This window comes from Acinonyx jubatus, chromosome D2 (genome assembly GCF_027475565.1).
Source record: "Acinonyx jubatus isolate Ajub_Pintada_27869175 chromosome D2, VMU_Ajub_asm_v1.0, whole genome shotgun sequence".
NCBI classification, from domain to species: domain Eukaryota; kingdom Metazoa; phylum Chordata; class Mammalia; order Carnivora; family Felidae; genus Acinonyx; species Acinonyx jubatus.
In genome coordinates, this window is record NC_069393.1 from 60,723,414 (window position 1) to 60,736,936 (window position 13,523).

The window sequence follows — 13,523 nt, forward strand, 5'->3', positions numbered from 1 at the left end:
GTATGTTTTCTTTCTGAGTTCTGTTGCCAGCTTATTCCAAGTCTGATGCTCTAATCTCTTTGATGACATGTCATAACTCTTACCCCGAGACATTTTCAGGTAAAGGCAAGATGCAGGCACTCCTTGATTTTATTTGTGGGAGGTACATTCTAGCCCACAGGGAAATGTGTAAGAAATATTCTGTCATTGTAAGGGGCTTGGTAAAATCATGCTGACATGTGGTAGTTGTGAAGGGTGTTTAGATCAATGAAAAGAGCATTTTCCAGAGAAATTATCATTTTTTCAACACTTGTTCCAAAACGAGGCTTAAAGGACTCCTGTGATTGATTTTTTTAAACTGTGAAAGCCCCTGCTATTCCTACAGCAGCTGTTCTTACATGCTGAGTATCAGACAGTATACCTCAGATTCCTGGCATCTGGCATTCCAATTTTTCTACTGGAATAGAGAATTTTACTGAAATATAAATGGGCAAGAATTTGTGAACTCCCTCAGTTAGCACATGGGGCAGGCTGTGAAAACCAGTGATAGGAGGTCCCTTCCTCCTGAAAACCCTGGCCTAGAGACCTGAAAGATATTCTTTTTTGTAATATTTTAAACAAAATAGTACAAGTGCTCATAAAAATAATTAATTTACATGATATAGACTCTATTAAGAGATTTCTGTAGATCTCTAATATAAATGAATATTAAAAACACAATTCAGCTTGTTGCCTTCAGGCACGGTGTTCACAAGGAAATTAGGCAACAGTACAGATTCAGGCTCAGAACAACCCCAAACAACACACTTGTCCTAAACTCCAATTGTCCCCCGCAAAAATTTGGAGTTCAGGGGCAAGAATCATTTTCATGTAAGAAGAACAACACATTCATTCTTAATAAAACAAATGACATCCCCCATACAGCAAAAGAAATGAGCACATGTTCATATTTAGATGAGTTGGTTATTCCACAAAACATTAACTCCATGGATGAACCCTGTATTCCACTAACAGTGTTTATATTTGTGCAGCTCCATTTACCTGAACACACTTGAGAACCTTGCATTTCAGAAGTCAGCTAACAGCATTCGTCAGAGGACAGACTAGACATCAGAATGGGGAAGCCTGTTTGCATCTCAGAGACCTTCTCAGCCACACCTGAACTCAAAGATCATGATGTATCACCGGGTAGGAATGTTTTCATTAAAGGACAAGTCCATATATTTGCTATTTTAAAATAATATTTAGATCTGGTGGATGGTAATCTCTAAACAACAACAAAGATGGGGGATAGAGGAAGAAAAAATAATTTAGGATACTTTGAGAGCTCCTGTGACCTCCATGCACAAGAGTGTGATATAGGAGAAAATCTGAACTAATGAATGAAGAGCTCACTTCTTGCTTCACAGTAACTCAAACTCAGGTAACACTGCTTTGTTGTATATAGCTGTTAAAGGCACTGTTTTATTGAATAAGCAATCATCATCATGTTTGTAGCATACAAATAGGTGTTAAAATGTTTAACAATGGGTATTTGTGTATACACACACACACACACACACACACACACACAGGAATATAACTTAGCCATGAAAAAGAATGAAATCTTGCCATTTGCAACAATGTGGATGAACCTAGAGGGTATTATGCTAAGTGAAGTCAGTAGGAGAAAGACAAAAACTATATGATTTCGCTCATATGTGGAATTTAAGAAACAAAACAGATGAACATGGTTGGTGGGGAGAAGCAAACCATAAAAGAGACTCTTAACTATAGCGAACAAACTGAGGGTTGCTGGAGGGAAGGTGGGGGCAGTTGGGTCTAATGGGTGATGGGTATTAAGGAGGGCACTTGTGATGAGCACTGGATATTGTATGTAGTGATGAATCACTACATCCTACTCCTGAAACTAATATTATGCTGTATGTTAACCAACATATTATGTTGTATGCTGTAATTTAAATAAAAACTTGAAACAATAAAAAAGGGAGGAAAAAAAACAATGGTTTTATTTTTTATATAACCTGGTTTAAATGTTGGTAAGCTCATCTTGCCTCATGACAACTTTGAGCTGCCTCTGATGTTATTCTTGACTTTGGATTTCATTAGTTCTATTTATGAATTGTGTTAATATGACATGTTGGTCTTTTTTAACATATCCAAATATATCTGCTTTCTCTTATTCTAATATATAACCAATGCTCCCAGTATGTTGTTCTTTTCAACGACTAAAATGTGGGTTTATCTCTAATCCAGTGCTCATGATTACACATCCAACAAAGTTCACTCTATGACCAAAGTACAGTCATTAGATTTTCTCCGTTAGTCCTGAGTACTTATAAGAAACCACTACTACGTGCTTCTTTGCAAACTAAGGCAGGTGAGAACAGTTATCTACCTTTCCTGTCATGATGTTAGTCATTTCTGAGGTGCTTCCCTGAGGAATGGGGGGAGGAGTGGAGGAAAAATCTGCTGTCCAGACCGTCTTCAGGCTGAATATGGTCGATATTCACATATTGAGGTATACCGAGCCTTTTGAGATGACTGTGCCAGGAGTAAGAACTTGCACATCCTGTCTTGAGTCTTGTGATGATTCACAGCGTGACTCAGAGATCTTCAGTGTGGGGGCTGAAGGTGGTTGGCCCAAGGCAAGTCCTCCCTGAAACATTATAATAGAATATTTCACTGGAATATTGACATATCTTCTAACTGCCAAAGACAAATGCAAGGTAGGCTATCTCTGAAATTTCAGGCCTAGGAAGCAACTTCTTTTGCCCAGTACTTGGCCATAAATCCTTAACTTGATGTTACTTAACTTAAACCCATGGCTAATGACATAAAAAGAAACTTACATCCTCCGTGGGAAATAGCTATAGTTATAAAGAAGACAAAAATCAATCAGCAATGGGAAAGAATAATCATTATAGAAACTGTATCAAGCTAATTAAACTAAATACCAATGTAAACTAAATTCTACTGTATTGGTGGATACATGTCTTTACATATTCATCCAAACCCATATAATGCACATCACAAAGAATGAGCCCTAATGTAAAGTATGGACTTTAGTTAATGTATCAATATTGGCTCACAATTATAACAAAGATATCACACTAATGATGTAAGATGCTAATAATAGAAAAACTGTGGTTGGTCAGGAGAGAAGGTGAGGACATGTATGGGAAATCCGCACTTTCTGTAAACCGAAAAGTGTTCTAAAAAATAAAGTATTAGTAAATAATTTTTTAATTCAATAAGTATGTATAATGTAGCTTCTATGTAGAAATGCCTGTTGCTACCTTAAAACTTCTGAATTCAAGAAAGAAGTAAAGTAAATCTTGGAACATGAAGGGAAAGCAATTGATTCATGGGCTGCTTGTCTTTTGTTTTCATGGCTTTAAAAAAATAACACGCGGGGCGCCTGGGTGGCTCAGTCGGTTAAGCCTCCGACTTCAGCTCAGGTCACGATCTCACGGTCCGTGAGTTCGAGCCCCGCGTCGGGCTCTGGGCTGATGGCTCAGAGCCTGGAGCCTGCTTCCGATTCTGTGTCTCCCTCTCTCTCTGCCCCTCCCCCGTTCATGCTCTGTCTCTGTCTCAAAAATAAATAAACGTTAAAAAAAATTAAAAAAAAAATAACACACATACAGAAAGGTACACAAATTATAAATATAGAAGCTTAATGAACAATCACAAAGTGAATATACACCATCTAGGGCAACAAATAGAACATCCATTGCCAGCCCTCAGCAAGTCCACTTTTCAGGAACTTGTAGTACCACAAACTAATTTTGTCTATTTTTGAAATTAAAATGGAATTATTTGATATGTATCTTTTGTGTATAACTTCTTTTGCTCAACACTATGTTTATGATATCCATCCACATTGTCATGTGTAATTCGTTTTTACTGCTGTGCAGCTTTCTGTTGTATGAATATATTACATGTTATTTATATACTGACATTTAAAATGCTTCAGACTTTGACTATCCTGAAAAATGCTGCTACAGATATTCTTATACATGCTTTTGATGAACATGTGCACAAAATTCCTGCTGGATCTATACCTAGGAACATGTTTACTGGGTGACAGGGTATGTTCACTTTTAACTTTAGTACCTAATTCCAGATATTCCCCAGGAGTTTACACTCCCACTAGCAGTGTGTAAGAGCTTCAGTTGTTCTAGATCCACACAAACACTTGCTATTGTCAGGCTTTTTCAGTTTTGCTATTTTGGTGGGTCTACAGTAGTATCTTATTGTGGCTTTATTTTTAATTTCCCTGATTACTAATGAGGTTTCCTACCTTTTTGTGTATTTATTGGCCATTTGGATATACCCTTTGGTGAAGAGCCTGTTCAAGTTTCATGGCCGTTTTTATTTAATTATTTTATTTATTTTTTGGGGAGAGAGGGAGCACACGTGTTCACATCATGCGTGCACGTATGCACATGTGTGCACAAGTTGGGGGAGAGACAGAGGAAGAGAGAGAGGGAGAGAATCTTAAGCAGGTTGCACACTCAGGACAGAGTCAGACATGGGGGTTTGATCCCACAGCTTTGAGCTGAAATCAAGTCAGATGCTTAACTGACTGAGCCACCCAGGTAGGTGTTTCTAAATGGGGATTGTTTGTCTTTTTCTTATTAATTTCCTTGATATTATCAGTTATATATTTTGGAAATAACTTCTCCCAATCTGTGGCATCTGTTTCAGTCTTAAATTTTTTTTTATAAACTGAACACTTAATTTTTTCCTTAATGATCAGTGTGTTTTATCTCTTATCTAAGAAACCTTTCTATTTCCCAAGGTCATAAAGATATCCTCTCTTGTAAGTCTCCTAAATTGTTATTTTTGAACCTTTAACATTTAGAACTGATTTTTGTGAATGGTATGAGTTAGGGGTCAAATTTAGTTTTTTCCCACATGGCTATCCAGTTGACCTAGTACTCTTTACTTAAAAAGATCATTCTTTCTACCATTTCTCTTTAGTGCTGTCTTTATCATAGATCAAGTCTCTTCTACATCCATATTTTTTGGACTCTATTTCCCTGTTATTCATCTCTCCTTGCTCCAATTCGACATTGCCTATAAATCAAGATATCTAGGAGAACAAGTCATTCTTCTTTTTCTTTTTTCAATGCTTCTTGGCTGTTCTTGGGTCTTTACATTTTCATTTAAATTTCAGAATCAGCCTGCCAAACACACACATATATACAAACATTTTTAAATGTTCATACAAACTAGAATTTTTAAAAACTGAAATTGCACAAAATCCATATACCAATTTGAGGGAAATCAACATCTTTAAAATGTAGTCTTCCAATTCAGGAGCCTTGTCTATGCCTCCATTTATTTAGGTCTATGATTTCTTACAATAATGTGGTATAGTTGTATGTATTTTATAGGTTATGTGCTTTATAAACATACAGTTGATGTTTTAACGTTTACAGTTTATATGCTTATATGTTTTATAAGCAGAGTTTATATGTCCCTTAATTTTATACTCTATACATTTCATAGTTTTTGTGTAGAGGTTTTTTTTTTTAATGTTTATTTACTTTTGAGAGAGAGACAGAGCATGAGTGGGGGAGGAGCAGAGCGAGAGGGAGACACAGAATACAAAGCAGGGTCCAGGCTCTGAGCTGTCAGCACAGAGCCTGACGTGGGGCTTAACCCCATGAACTGTGCGATCATGACCTGAGCTGAAGTCAGACAGTTAACTGACTGAGCCACCCAGGCGCCCCTTTGTGTAGAGGTTTTATGTCTTTCATACGTATTAATGTTTTTGATGCTATTAGAAAAAGTTTTTTTTTAATTTCATTTTCTATTAGAAGTTTAATAGATTTTTTTACTACTTTGACTTTAAGTGTAGTATTTCATCTCACTATATTCTCATATTATTTAGAATAATTTATTTGTAGATTCTTTTGGGTTTCCTGTGTAGTTAATCATATCATCTGCAAATAGTGAGTTTTGTTTTCTCCTTTCCAGTCCTATTTTTTTTTGCCTTATACTTTGTAATAAGAATTACATTATCATTCAGTACAATGAATATAAGTGATAAGAGTGAGCATCCTTGCTATTCTCAATTTTAAAGGAAAAGTTTTCAACCTTTCACCATTATATTTATCATAGTTTTTAAATTAAATACTTTATTAAATAAGTTGTTAAACATTTGCTTTTATTTAGCCTGAATTAATGTTGAACTTTATCAAATGCTTTTTATTAACCATCTACTTTGTGTGTGTGTGTGTGTGTGTGTGTGTGAGAGAGAGAGAGAGAGAGAGAGAGAGAGAGAGAGAGAGAGAGAGAGAGACAGCGTGCGTGAGCAGGGGAGGGGCAGAAAGAAAGGTAGAGACAGGTCTTAAACAGGCTCCACACCCAGTGCACAGGGCTTGATCCCACAACTGTGAGATCATGGCCTGAGCCAAAATCAAGAGTTGGAAGCTTAACCAACTGAGCCACCCAGGCACTCCAACCCTCTATTTAGATGGACATATAATTTTTTGGGAGGGCCAATATGGTGAACTGTGTTGATTATCAAGTGCTAAAACAGCACTGTACTCCTGTAGTAAACCCATTTTGGTTGTTCTTCTTATACCCTTCCTCATTTGATTTCTTTGTATAGGAATAAAAAAATAGTAAGATTCTAATTCCTTAAACTCAAAGTTGATAGAGTATATTGTTATTTTGTGGACTGAAGGCTATGTTTGTGGCATATTTAGCAATATCATGGCTCAGATACCTACAATAAGAGTTTTCCAGGAAATTCTTCCAAGAGGGTTCTAAAATTACTGAGAAATTTAGTTGGCTAAAGGCCAACCATTAAACTTTTCCTATATATCCAACTGTGGTCTGAATACAGAAGCCTTAGGAAGAGAGATCACTATTCCCAATTTTTATTAGGGATTTTAGATTCACTTCACAGCAATAAAGTCAGCACTTGAGATAAGCAATTAATAAAAATATAAATAATGAAAATTTTTATGGTGATCGTCCTTAAATGTGAAGCATTACTTGCAAAAGTGAAATTGACTCAAACATAAGTGTTCATCCAGGCCTTCAGCAGTTTGAAGTATCCAGAAAAGCATAGACTTGGGTCTCAGAGTTCTTGCCATGTTCTTTACACCATTCTACTTAGGTCTAGATAATGAAATTTCCAAACTCTTTTCTTCCATGCCTCTGAATTAACATGGAAGACTTAACAGAGTAAACATAAAGTAACACTGAGACACACCATATGATGAGGACTGCCCAAAACTACATAGCAGATTGGGTTCCTCAAGTCCTCAGACTAGTCATGCCAGTCAACACGCAGAAATGTGCTAGACTTACCTACTTATCAAAAACAAACAATCGATGTTACTCTGAGCCTCAGGATTTCTGACAGGAAGATGAGTCAAGATGTAGTCATTCATGTTTCCCAAAGTTTGAGCAGCTACCTTGTTCAATCATTAGCTTTGAACAGCATGGTTCTCTCTTCTTGGGGATGACTAGCATACAGCATGGGATAAAGCAGGACATGTTTCCTCTGTTTCCCATTTCTTCTTACTCACTCTTTAGGGCATCTTCGTATAGAGTGACTCTAGGAGATACAGAAGTACTGATCCATTCATAGCATGTGCCACAAGTAACAGAAATATGCAGCAACCAAGATTTCAGCTTTTTAAAAATTCTGTATTTGTAAGGCAGTGTTCCTCTAATATAAGACAGGGTTAAGAGATGAACAGTGAGGTTCTCCAAGGATATTTCAGTAAAGTCTTAAGGGTGCCTTAAAACCCAGGACACTAACGCTTCAGACAATGGGATGCTGGTAATAGCAGACCATGTGCTTCTGTAAGTGGTCAAGCATGTGGATGACATGGTGTTCTTTGTGGAACAGAATGAAATAAAGCCATATTTCACTTTGTCATACGAACTAAGAGCTATAATACTAACAAACGACCAAAGTCTTCCCCCACCCCCCGCAAAAAAACACAAAAAAAACCTTTTATAAAACAAGTATTTGGTGAATGTTGAATAAACTTAAATCAGTTTACTGATGTTTCTTCTTAATATTCATTTGCTACCTATTCATTTGTTATCTGTTATCCATTAGCAGACACAAAAGTTTTAAGAAGTGTATACAGAAAAAAATTATAATTGGAAACGTCCTATTTCTTAGTTTATTTTTTTCTGCAAATTTAGAAAAGATCACCCTAATTTTGATCTTACCTGTAAAACACCTTGAACCAGTTCATAGGACACCACTGTTTTACTGGAGAACAATCTGAGAAAACTTGTTTAAATGAGAGATGAGAAAAGTTTTATGATCAAGCAGCAATCTTGTACCTCCCTGCCACTTTTCTCCATCCTCAGCTTTAAGGTAATCACCACCAGCGCCACCACCTTCACCACCATTATGTAGAGAGTTACTATCTGGCAAGTTCCATATTAAACTTTACCTGTATCATCATATTTAATAGAGTAGATATTATTACCCCATTCGATATATAAAGAAACACTTTTGGTGAGATTATCATTGCTATCAGTTTATAAGGGCAGAGTTGAGATTTAAATCCAGGTATATCTGACTCCAATGTCTCCTCTTCTCCTCCTCTTCCTCCTCCTCTTCCTACCTCCTCCTTCCTCCTCTTTCCTCTCCCTCTCCTTCCTCTTCTTCCTCTTCCTCTTCTTCTTCCTCCTTTTCCTCTTCCTCTTTTTTTTTGTGTGTGTGTGTGAGAAAGAGAGGGCACAAGTGAGTGAGGGGTAGAGAGAGAAAGAGAGAGAGAAGTGGGGCTTACCTCACAGGGGGCTCGCACTCACCGGAAGTGGGGCTTGAGGGCACCCAAAGCAGGGCTGTAACTCACAAACTGGGTGATGTGACCTGAACCAAAATTGGATGCTTAACTGAATAAGCCACTCAGCGCCCCCACTGTCTATTCTTTTAACTGCTACACTGTGATTCATTTTTTATAACCCAATATACAGCAACGAGTGGAAAATAATAACCCATTTTTGTAAGTCTGTCAATAAGGTGTTTAAAAACTACTCAGTTGGGGGCGCTAGGATGCCTTAGTTGGTTAAGCATCCAACTCTTGATTTTGGCTCCAGTCATGATCTTATGGTCCTGAGATAGAGCCCGGAATCAGGCTCTGTACTGGGCGTGGAGCCTGCTTAAGATTCTTTCTCACTCTCTCCCTCTCCTCCTCCCCCCGTCAAAAAACAACAAAACAGAAAAAAATTTCTCAATCATAAATCTATCACTCTATTACTCAAGGTGTTATCTGTACACTGTAATCAGGTTTATACACTTATAGAATGTATTTTACAGAATTAGTTGTAAAAAAAAATGTTGACTGAAAAGCAAGAAGGAAGATTCTTTAAGGATTTTTGTAAAGAAGAGGAAATATAGCTGGAATACCATTTTTCCCCCTATGAAGCCTTCCTTGACTCAACCTTCTCAGAATTCCCTTAGCACTTTCCCTGTGCCCTTAGCACTTTATTTCCCAATTGAACCCCAAAAATCTGCTCAGTCTTATGCAGGTGCCGGGGATACAGAGATCAAAGATGCAGTTCCTGCCCTCAAATAACTCATGGTAAAAATATGTATTATTTCACAGCTACAGGGTGCTGTGAAAAAGGAAGGGCAATTAACCAGCTAGAAGGTGAGGATGGGGAGGGGAATAAAAGAACATGGGCCACTGGGAAGGAAGTGAGAGAGGCTGGGGATTTTGACCCTTGATCCTAGTCTTGAGGTGGGAGGAGGAGTTAGGCTGCTCAAAGTGTATTTGTACGGATGCATATGCACATGTTGTGCCTGTGTCTTCCAGGCAGAAAGACCAAGCAAGATGATGAGGAGTCTGGTCTGTTTTGGCAACTGAAAGTACATGATTAGAGAAGGCCTGTGTGCAGGGTGTGTGCTGCAAAGTGGTTGAGGATGAAGCTGGGAAGTTGTGACCGATTTTGCCTGGCTTATTTCTCTAGCATTGTATTTTAAGGTTGGATAGTATTCCATTTGTATGCAGAAACCACATTTTGCTTATCCATTCATCTGCTGATAGATGTTTGGGTTGTTTCCACCTTTTGGTTGTAGTGAGTAATGTTGGTATATAAATATGCTGGTATATAAATATCTGTTTGAGTCTCTGCTTTCAATTCTTTGGGGTATATACCAAGAAGTGGAATTGCTAGATAATATGGATGTTTAAAAAAATGCAATCTTGCCTCCTGTGCGTCTCCTTTACTGTGCTTGCAACACTTCTGACACCTGTGATCACCAAATGCAAGGTTTTGTTTCCCACACTAAGCAATTCTCTGTGACACCAGCTGGGTCCTACAATTTAACTCAATTCTGACACTATCTGCCTGGAAATAGCATCAGATCTCACAAGTGAAAGGCTCAATTTCATGAGACTGTTTCCTACTACAGATGCCAGTCATAAGTTGTAGGTTCCCAGGTTACCCAAACCTCTGTCCAACTTGGCTACAAAGTAGAGGTTCCTGTGACCTCCTACCCCTTGGATTCAATTATTTGCTACAGCAGCTCTCAGAACTCAGGGAAACACTTACTTGTATTTACCAGTTTATTAAAGGACATGATAAGGGATGCAGATGAACAGCCAGACTAAGAGATGCATTGGGTGAGGTCTGGGAGGGTCCTGAGCACAGGAGCTTCTGTCCCTGTAGAACTGGGATATGTCACCCTCCTGGTACGTGGATGTGTTCACCAACCTGGAAGCTCTTCGAACCCAATACTGTTGGGATTTTATGGAGGCTTCCTCACATAGACATGATCAATTATTAACTCAGCTTTTAGCCCCTCTCCCCTCAAGAGAAGTCGTTGGGGGAGAGGGAGGTGCCTGAGAATTCCAAGCTTCTAATCATGGCTTGGTCTTTCTGGTAACCAGCCTCCATCAGTAATTTAAAGGGCACAGTGACAATTCTGCCTGCTGTTAATATTCTCCCATCCCCATCCCTTACTCTATTAGATTGCCACACTACAACTCTCTTTTTTTACTTTGTTTGGGATTTTCACCTTTTGAGCTACTGATTAATCATTTATCATTAAATTTATCCACTCAAAACATATTTATTGAGCACCTCTGGTAAGCATCAAACGTCAATAAAAGTAAGGGCATGAATTCTAGAAGATGACAGTAAAAGCAGAGTAACCAGGAGTGTGTCCTGTGGTGGCAAATGGCAGGTAGTGGCAGCTAGCCTGAAGTGCAGGGCTTGGGAGACTGGGATTTTAATGATATGGGAAGGCTGCTGAGAGGAAGGAAAGGTCATTGAAGAAAAAAAATCCTCCATGTAACAAATTTTCCCAGGGCTCATACTGATTGAATCTATGTGATAAATACTGATATGTCCAATTTTCTTTGTTAACTCCTAAAAAAAATGTGTTTACTTTTCTATCTTTAGCGCCTAGAACATCTTCCATAGCGCCATATTAATGGTTGTTTCTACAGGGAATTTTATATGTAACTTTAACTGTCTATGAACTAAGTAATGGTGGAAACTGGTAATCTCAGGCGAACCAAAATGTGCCCAAACTGTAATTAGAAAAACTCAGAGCTAGAAAAGATCACTCTTCTCTCTACAATTCATAGATGAGAAAACTGAAACCATAAGATTTCACTGAATCTGCCAAAGTCACATAGTATGTTGTTAGTAGCAAGGTCCGTAAAGAACTCTGCTGCTCTGATTCCATTTGTATGGAATCTCCTGCTGCGTCATATTTCCAGCAGGATGAATGAATCTGAGAAAAACCGTTGTAAATGTCAATGTGTATCATTGTACTTACCGAAACTTGTATTCACACAAAAATCCCAAATGACTTTCCCATTTTCTCCAATTTGAACTGACAACCCATGATTATGCCATGTTGAAGAAACCTCACCTTCCCAATTTGTGACCACAGCCCATCTCATCCCCAATTCACTGCACACAACAACAAAATTCAACAAAGAGAAGGTTTGGCATGCTAAAGACAAATGAAGTTAGGTCTGTGGCTTTACAGCCTTATTCAGTTAAAATTTTACCTTCTATAAAATGCAGCTTATCTAATTTATAAGATATACTGAGGTCTAACCTGTTATTACGATATTGCACCCATCATAAGAAAGTGTAGGTATATCTATAACGCATGTTTACATCTTCATTAATCATGGAGTCTTGAACTTCTATAATCCTTTTTATTCAATTGTATCAAAGGTCTTAAAGAACGTCTTAAAGAACGTGAGGTACGCATTTCTCATTAAGGAAGAAATCATGATTTTCTCAGAATATAGCCTCACTAGTGTGCCCAGTTTTCGTGGTGTTTGAGCTATGTGGACCTCAAAACCCAGGTTATATCTGCAAAATAACTTGTAGTATGGCATACATAAGCCTAGTAATCAGTAACGTTATAAAAAATAGTGTTTTAAAACACAGGTTTTGTTCTCCTTAAAAGCAAGAAACATATAGTAAAGATGTCTCCTTTCCTCCTTTCCCCTCTCATTCTTTCTTCTCCTACAGAATTCCTGGCACTGAATTTTGAACTCTTGAGCACGAGTTCAGTTATGAACATAGTGACTGGGGAAAGCTTCCTATAATCTTAGCTTGAGCAGTTATTGATGGGTTTATAAGGTTTGCCTTCAGAGCTGTAATTAGTATGCAAATGTTCAGTTTTAGCTTTGTAAGTACAGACTTAGGATGGTTCAACTTAAGATTTCTCAACTTTACAATGGTGCAAAAGTAATATGCATTCAATAGAAACTGTACTTTGAATTTTGAAGTGTGATCTCTACTCTCTCCTGATGCTAAGCAGCAGCAGGCAGCCATAGCTCCCGGTCAGCCATGTGATCACGAAGGGAAACCCCCCACACACTTAAGACCATTCTGTACCCATACAACCATTCTGTTTTTCCCTTTCATTCAGTACAGTATTCAATACATTAGATGAGATATCCAATACTTATGAAATAGATGATCTTGCCCAACTGTAAGCTAATGTAAGTGTTTTGGCACATTTAAGATAGGCTAGGCTGCTAGCATGTTCAGTAGGTTAGGTGTATTCAATGCATTTTCAACTTAACGATATTTTCACTTTACCATGAGTTTATCAGAATATAACTCCATTATAAGTAGAGGAAGACTTGTACTCCCATTAGTTCCCATAATCTTAAGATGTAGTCTTTCAAATCTGTAATAATATGCTATTTTCACTCCCTAAAATCAAGTCACTTCAGGTACTGGCCTACCACATCTACTGTTTGATATCTGTGGATTTCTTTTTCTGAAATGAATGCTCTTTGTAGAGTTTCTTTTGGGAGCTTAATCACATTCTCAGCACAGAAGAATTCTCTTTAGGTTAAGGGGATCAGCAAGTCTGATTCTTTCAAACTATAAAAATGAAAATATTCATAGCAGATTATATTGGTGGATAAAATTGGTTTGGTTAGGATTCATTGCAAAAAATAGTGACCGAAAATAAACTGTTATCCCTATAGACACTTATTGGCATGAAACAAAGTCAGCTTCACATACCTACAAAACTAAGGGAAACAGCTCTGAGTGAAGATAAT

The 13,523-nt window shown here is 37.7% G+C and overlaps 1 long non-coding RNA gene across 1 annotated transcript; it reads right to left on the reverse strand.

Moving 5' to 3' along the window:
- Positions 1–1,256: 1,256 nt before the first annotated feature.
- On the reverse strand, positions 1,257–8,530 carry LOC113600116 (uncharacterized). Its single transcript, XR_003421069.2, has 3 exons — positions 8,191–8,530; positions 7,312–7,561; positions 1,257–2,638 (listed from the first exon to the last, which is right to left on the reverse strand). It is a non-coding gene; the product is annotated as an uncharacterized LOC113600116 (long non-coding RNA).
- Positions 8,531–13,523: the final 4,993 nt, after the last annotated feature.